Genomic DNA, 8,335 nt, shown 5'->3' on the forward strand with positions numbered 1-8,335 from the left:
TCCCTGTGATGGATGGGGCATATTGAAGAGCCTCATAAAAAGATATTACAACTTTATGAAGGGGTTCGTTCGAACAGGAAAGAGGAGAGAGAGGGGGAATGAAAGCGATTCCTCAGTCGACGATTAAATCCCGACTGTCTTCAAAAGTCTTAGTGTTATTGATAGCGGGGTAAAGCTTGGGATTTGATAGTAATTGCCCGAAGTAAGCCCTTCATTTCATCATCGTTCTCTTCATGTTCATGGAAATCGTTCCCACTCTACTCTATTTCTTATGTTTAACCAGACAACATTGGTGGAAACCGAACTATTGATCCTTTCCGGGGTGGTTCTCTCATATTTCTTTTCAAGAGGCTGTACCCGGTATCCATTTATATTACCACATAGCCGTCCCACTTCTTACCTCCCGTATAGGTATTGATAAAGAAAAGGTACCGAACATTTTATAGTAGTAGTAGTAGTAGTAGTAGTAGTAGTAGTAGTAGTAGTAGTAGGTCTCTTTCCCAAATCATTCGATGATCATGTTTTAAGATCACAAAGAACATAACAAAATATTTATAATTTTTACAGAGCATTTTTGTATTCACTATATTTTTGTTCTCTCTGTACTCTTAATCTAAAAAATTGTAAAGAGTCCAATGAAATAATCTAAAAGCGATTAGTTGTGACTGTGCTTCAAATCATCCTTCAAAATATACCTTATTTCAGCAAATGTGAAAATTTCGACTTCTCTGGAGGAGCTTCCACCTTTGAATGTGTTATTTCGGACAGAAATATTGTGCCATATAAATGCTGAGATTTATACTTTTCTCTTTTGTAAGATGCAAAGCATAATGATTTTGTCCTATTGAACGATCTAGTGTTAGTTAAAGGATAATGATAATCTAAATAGGGATTAAATCACTTTCGTGTTGGATATAATGTTATCATGATCTGAAGTTCAAGTTGAAATTCACACTTTGATATATGTTGGAGGTGGTTAGTGTGTACCTGTATATGCGGCAGTGTACCTCACACGTCACTGGTTCATTCTCTGCGTCACCGACAACACCAAGCTTTAACGGAATCGGCTCTTCAAATAAACAATCCCGCAATAACAAACCCGGATGAATTTCCATAACTATATTCAGAAAGAACAGAAAATGATGTAGAGGCAAGTGATCCTTAAAGGCATGCTGACAAAATAGTTTGGGAAAGTTTTCATCAAGCTTCATTTCGCTAATGTCTTTGGAAATGTCACCCGACCCTGATCAATTTTACCGGCGTCTTATCCGGGAAGTGTTTGCTCTCTTTTACAGCATCATCCAGATCGATCTGTTTCTCTTGCTTATGAGATTATGATCGCTGTTTCGTGATCTATGACTTGGGGTTGGAGTCAAAACGGCTCCGTAGTGATTGAATATTCTTGATACACCTTTCAAATAAATAAGAAAAACAAATATAATTGAGTGATAGTTATCCAAGCTAAATTGTCTCGGTTCTCGAAAGCTAGCCAGCTTTATTACTTAAATTCTTATGATCTTCAGCTCCCTTTATATACCCTTGAGTTATTCCATCTTCGTCACGTGATTCAATGTTCGGATCATGGTTGCCATGGTAAGGTAAATGTGTCCCTTAGGAGATGAGGCTAAGTACATTAATTAAAGGAGGCTTCGCATGAGAGGGATTACGTCGGGAAAGGAGAGAGTGGTAAAAGGGTCGTTCCATTTGCTCACGACTTGTTCCTGCATGGCATCTTTAATTGGATGGTCTAGACAAATTTCTTTTAGGAAACATGGAAACGAAAACTTACGTAGGTCTACCTTTTTTTTCTAAACGGAAAATATTCACCAGGATGGTGCACTTTCCATATAAAGAATATTTAAAAAAAATAAACATGATCTTAACGAATTTTAAAAAAAAAGTTAAATCAGCCCAAGATAGTTAAACACCTTCGGGAGTCCTTAAAAACATATTCAATTTTAAGAAACGAAAAAGGAAACTAGGTGTTAGTTTCAATACCTTTAATAAAAAGTGTTTCCTTATTTGTAAGGTTAGGGCTTTAAACCCCAGGCTGTAGGAACCATTTGTTAATGCGTCTCTCTTAGGTTTTGAAATTGTCATACTCCTCAACACTCCCTTCCCGTTTCCCCAGATTCCAAACCATAATGGAAATTATTTTATTTGTATGGCACGTCGCGATATTATTGCGTGGGTTTTGTTTGCGTATCTTCGTACTAAATTGTCTTACAGCAGAACATTTGAGCTCGGAATTTGATAGCGTTGAGGGATTTGAATTTACCATTTTCATTAAACCGGGCCGAAATATTCCGTGGGCAGTTTGGGGCACGCGTTTTATCGTATCATTTGTCTTAAGCATGTTTTTGATCTGTACCGTCAAATCGTGAATATCCCAATAATGTACTATATTCCACACCAACAAGATGCCAGTTTAACTATTAAGCGTGGGCTGATATCTTTCGCCCGCGTGCGAGATATTAATTTTCCCTTATAGTTTTTGTGTCTTCTGAGTATTCTCCAGGGCCTTGTTTCATAAGACATAAAACTTCATGAAAGCCGTTTTCTATAACAAACGCTACATATTATCTATGACAGACTTGCTTAGAGCCAATCAAAGGCAGTGATTTTAGTGGCTTATATTGATATGTTTTGAACATTGATTTGGTTTTAATTGCCGTACAAAGAGTCAATGAATATGAATATAATATACATATAAAGAAGAGAAAAACAAGACGGCTAGATAGTTCTATCCAGAGCCATTTATATAATGGCCCTGTTATTCCTAGTTTAGGCCCTATATCGATTACAGATTTTGTGAAACGAGTTAATAATGACATGCTAATAACAAACCATTTCACCTTTCAATAAAACCATTATTTCAAAATTAATCATGAATTACTATTTTCTTTGAGTATGTTTTAATTGAAAAAGATACAATGTATTATAAAGCATTGACGCCGTTCTTAAATAAAGTCATCAATTTGCTCATTCAGTGTTATATCCGCAACACCCAGTGATCGATCTCTCTTCTCATGTTTATTCATTGGGGATAAAGAGTGACAACACCAAATGTTTGAAAACCAGGACTTATATTATTCGTGAATACGGCACTGAAAATACCGACGTATACTGCTAGCTGTGTCGAAAAATCAAAAATCAAAAGAGAATACGTGAATAGCTTAAACCGCCTCTTCAAGCCCTACTTTTCTGACGTAGCATGACGGACAGGCGAGATGGGTTTATCTTAATGAATATTGATGCTCGATGTGCACTGAGATAATGGCTGGTCTCGATTAATTCCCATGATGCAATGCCCATTATAACCACCAAAAAAAGAGGCGAAAATAAAGCGCGGGAAAAGCACGGAAGATGAGCGTGACGCTGGCAGACGACCCATACGGGATTACGGCCATATTAATGAAGACATACGTAGGAAATCATTACTCTATTTTTTTTTTCTCCACGCACTCCAGGGTTAGTTTGCAAGTGCAAACCCGTATCAGTGGCAGTGGGAATAATTATGTAAGAGAAGGTCTGATCTCTCAAGACTATGTAGACTATGTACACGGTTTACTGCTAAAGCCAGGGTAATTATGCTGCATTATTGTAGAGCGCTTAGAGACTCCTGACAAAGTAAGTGTTAGGCGCTATATAAGCACTGTAATTATTATTATTATTCCTTAGACCCTGTGCAGTCAGAGACCGACAGTGTTACAGGCTAGGCTTAAAGGCCCACTGCACTACTTGTAGCTACTTGCGCCCTCTATATAACAAACCATGCCTAATCGGTGACCATTGGTCCCCCATGATCCTCTTTTTGTTATGTTAACTGAGAGCTGAGTTGATGAGATAACGACCTTTCCAGTGACCTTGCAGGGCAGTCTAATCCCTCCTGTAAACAATGGCAGATACGCTTTAATGCCTCGTGTTCCAGTGCCAGAATGTGGTCTGTGTCTGCAGTCTACACAAAGCTTTGACAACTTTGCGTGCTTAATACAATGTGGAAGGTATCGATATTTCTTGGGGAAGTATAGCAAGTATAGCATCGATTTTTTTTTTTTTTTTTTTTTTTTGGGGGGGGGGGGGGGGGTGAATGATCAGAAAATGGAGTCATACAACGGAAGGGAAAAAGCCAATGTTGGCATTGTCTTGTACAATTGTAATATGAGAACGGAAGAGTTGAGTAACTTGGTGTTTTCCGATGGCAATCGTATGTCTCTCCGAGCAAGTGCTACTAAGATTTCAGATTCTGTCTCTGATTTCAAGTCAACGAACGATGTTTCCCTGTCGATGACTACTTTCTTTCAATGATTATTTCAAAGGGGGATATGACTTGGGGTTTTCCCAAAGTTGCCTAAATTGGGGAAAGTGAAAGTCATTACAATTCATTATCTAACAAGCGCACATGGATTGACCATGTCGTGGGTTAATAATAATAATATTCAGCTTTTATATAGCGCTTAATATATCTCGGACGTCTCTAAACGCTTTCCATAATACTATTACCCCGGTCATTGGATTCAGTGCTTGCCCGCACACACTGTGTGCACAATCTTCACTCCCTGGGGAGCTTTCCAGCCAGGCGTGACTTGACGCTCAAAAACTGTTTGACCAAAAATGACGGTCGCATCCTACCGGTACCCGGTAACACTTGGGTGGAGAGTAGTAAGTGTAGGTTAATGTCATACTAGAATCTAGGATTCTGTAGAAAGAGAGAGAGAAGGCAGGACACAATTCCGAAAAATGTTTTAGAAGGAAGGAAAATGAAATGTTTGAAGGAAATGTGAGTGTAAGTTAAGAAGGGCCAGCTGGAGGCTTTTATATTAATGAAATAACAAAACTGATAAACGATTCATCCCGAAGGGTGTATAATACGTGAAAGTTTTACCGCAGGGAACACTCTGTACATGATATAGGCCTAGGCAAAATTCATTGATGATTTTACCAATTAAATTGTGACAAGCAATATGGTATGAGCGATCAGGATAAGTAAACTTCGTTGATTAAGTTTCAAAGTTAGGATAAAAAGAAAACAAATATGTGGTACCAAAGCAAGCGGGAGAGCTATGATGCATGAAGAGCTTAACAACTGGTGGCAAATTTTCAATATTATGTCAGGTCCTCTAGAGATCCTCAAAGAGACACACTTAGAAACTTGTAGAGATAAAAAGTAATCTGTCATATTCGCAATCATATTTCATTGCTTCAGGGTCTCAGAATGCATGAGAAAAAGTTAATCAGAAAGGAAATAGTTATCTGATAAGGTCGTTTAATCCTTGGTACCTCAAAGTCTGAAATTCAAATCGATGATATTTTGACTCCGTCACGATTCGAAATCTCGGGTGATTTCAACTTACCTTGATCCAATTTTGCTTTTCATATTGAATATCCTATCACGCCCTCGTAAATCATATGAAGAGGAGCGGAGATGACAGGCATTTCTTAACTTTCTCCCTATATAGGCGAGCTATCGTAGCTATTGATTCCTTATTATACAGGTCATATCTTCGTTTCAAGAGATAATATAAGTTCTATTTGCTGGTATATTGTTGACTAAATGATTGATTACGTAGCGATAAAAGGTTGTTGCTGTAGGGGCGCAAAGTGAGAATCATATTGCCGGTAAGGCCCGGTATCCTTACCAAAGTGCAATGGCGTAGCGAGCTTGCAGTCATTTGAAGGGGTGGGCACTGATATCATACAGGGCCACCGGAAATAAGAGGTAATTGAAGATGATATTAGGTGATTAAAATGCAGGGCACATGGCTATAATTAATATTAAGGTCTAGGTAAGGGGGAATATAAAATGAAAAGGGGGAAATTCGAGGAGGGAATATGGAAGGGGTCGTATCATCTTATTTTCGCGTTGCCTTTCCCCCTCTCCATTCCTCTCTTACTCCTACCCTCCCTCCTTCTACCCCCTCCCTCTTAAATATTTCTCCCTCTCCCACTCTCTCGTTCTCTCTCTCTCTCTTTCTCTCTTTCTCTTTCTCTTTTTCTTCCACTTATATGTTGTATATTTCCTTCATATTTTCACAATTCGCTGGGGGGGGGGGGGGAGCCTCCAGTGCCCCACGTAGTTACGCCACTGCTAATATGTAGAAAACCATGCACGTATTTGACATGTGGTTTTGAATGTTGATGGATGATCAGATGGCCAATGGTTAAATATCTCTCGCGTCAGAGATCCCTAGACAATTCTTCCTTTTCTCGACCTGGGCAATAATCCTGTAATTTCATGTGTTTTAGCCTGAAGGGAACTCTGTTTATACCGTCCTCCTGTTAGATGTTTTCTTAGTTTCTCCATCAATGTAAGCCCTTAAATTATCTTTCTTTCTCGAACATATCCTCGAAACTATACTTTGATTTCCTAACGAGGTCCGAAGAATATTCCCTTGGTTACTGACTTCATGAATAGATTACGAAATAAACAAGATCATTTCAACATAAGGTACAATGTATAGAGGGTTGAGGAAATTTAGGTCGTTTTTGTCTCAAAATGGAGTTTAGAACCTTAAACGTTAAGCGATAATCCTTTGTATTGGCACATCATAATAATCTGTTTATCCTCAGGTATAATGAGGAAGACTTTTATTTGCAAATATACTTTGGAAGATATTTTTACATTCTCTAAAACTTTGCTGTGATTAAGTTTACTTTTAGAGATAGAAAGATGAAGACAAAATTAGTATAACGCAACATGACATTTATTTAAATCTTCAAAGTAGGCCTACAGCAAAACCGATTCTGAATACAGAAATTATGGAGAGAAATTTTATTTCACAAATAAGAAAATAACATTATCTGCATACATTCACAAGAAGAACAATACATTCAATTTCAAAGGTCGAGTTGGTTGTACGCGACCAACACAATTATGTTAACATTTCAAAAAATTGAAATACATTATTCTCTTGTAAATTTTCCGTTCTTACTTCCAACGCTGTCAGTATCTTGAAACTACTTGGTATAAACATAGCGAAATTGACTAGCCCCATTTGCTTAGCAACAAGGGGCATGGGGCACGTCCCCCCTCCCCTAGAGGTGAAAACAACAAAGTAAATAAATCGAGAAAAGTGAGAGAGGGAAAGGACGAAGGGGAAGGGTGAAAAAAGAAAACGCCTGGAACACACCCACACCCTCGCTCTAATCATTAGCCTTGTAAATTCCCTTTTCATTTTCTGACTTAGACCGGTGACATCCCCCATAGTTCCAGTACCCTTCTCAAGATGGACTCCCGCTACGCCGCTGGACCAACATATTCTCTATCTGTGACCTTGAATACCATATCGCTGTTCGACTCAGTTGGTACATGAAGTTGATCAACCACACGACTTGTATTCAAGCACCAATCTCATGTTTTCAAAATGAATGCGTGGGGGTGGTCTCGCTCCAAATCCAGGAAGTAAAATATGTATAGGGAATTCTGGCAGATGAAATCGTGCAGAAATCCGGATGTACACGGCATAAATCTTGTTACCTTTCGTGAATCAAGGCTCAAGTCATGAATTGCAAATGGAGGAATATTGCGATTTAACCGAAGGATGCTACTTGGTATTCAGAGGCACATTTGAGTAATGTATAACATAGATCCCCTAGCGTAAATTGGGTCAAGTCACTGGGCGAGTGAGGGGGGGGGGGGGGGTGCCAATCATTCACAATACCGATTGAATGGATTTATCGTCCATGTCTTCTCGTTACCCCCCCCCCCCTACCCCTCCTCCTCCCCTCCTCCTCTTCTCTCGCTGCCTTTGCCTCTCTATCCCCCCTCTCTCTCTTTTTCTTCCGTTCACCTTGTTTTTAATCACCTACAAGTTCATTTCTCATCACGATTTAAATTATTCCTGAACACGAAACTCTACCTACATACATAATTCTACCAAAATGTTATCACTGCTTATGCTTCCACAACGGAGTCAGTATTTGCATTTAGATTACTTTGTAAAGTCGGAAGTGTGAACAAGATCATCTTGAACTTGATATCTCGATGTGATGTAAATTATAGACGCTTGCCTGACCAACGGTTACCGTCATCCCTATGAATCAAGTACGTAGAATTGGAGTAGGTCAAGCGAGATGACTTTTCTCCGCTGAAGCTGTTTTTTTTTTATTGATTTATTGACAATTTGAGATATTGATGTCTTCGTTTGTCACGCTGCGTGATTGACACGAGCAAAGGCCGACGTGAAATCAAGACCATGAAGTGACAATCTAGTTTTCGCGGTCGTGGTATTAAAGGTACGGTTTAACAATGTTAAATCTAAGATTGCATGGCCCTATGTGTTATCAGTGGCTGTGATATGGTGGAATATTGAAGCCCTAAAATAATTGCGCTTCA

The sequence above is a fragment of the Strongylocentrotus purpuratus genome, unplaced genomic scaffold (assembly GCF_000002235.5).
Source record: "Strongylocentrotus purpuratus isolate Spur 01 unplaced genomic scaffold, Spur_5.0 spur5_scaffold_2, whole genome shotgun sequence".
NCBI classification, from domain to species: Eukaryota; Metazoa; Echinodermata; class Echinoidea; order Camarodonta; family Strongylocentrotidae; genus Strongylocentrotus; species Strongylocentrotus purpuratus.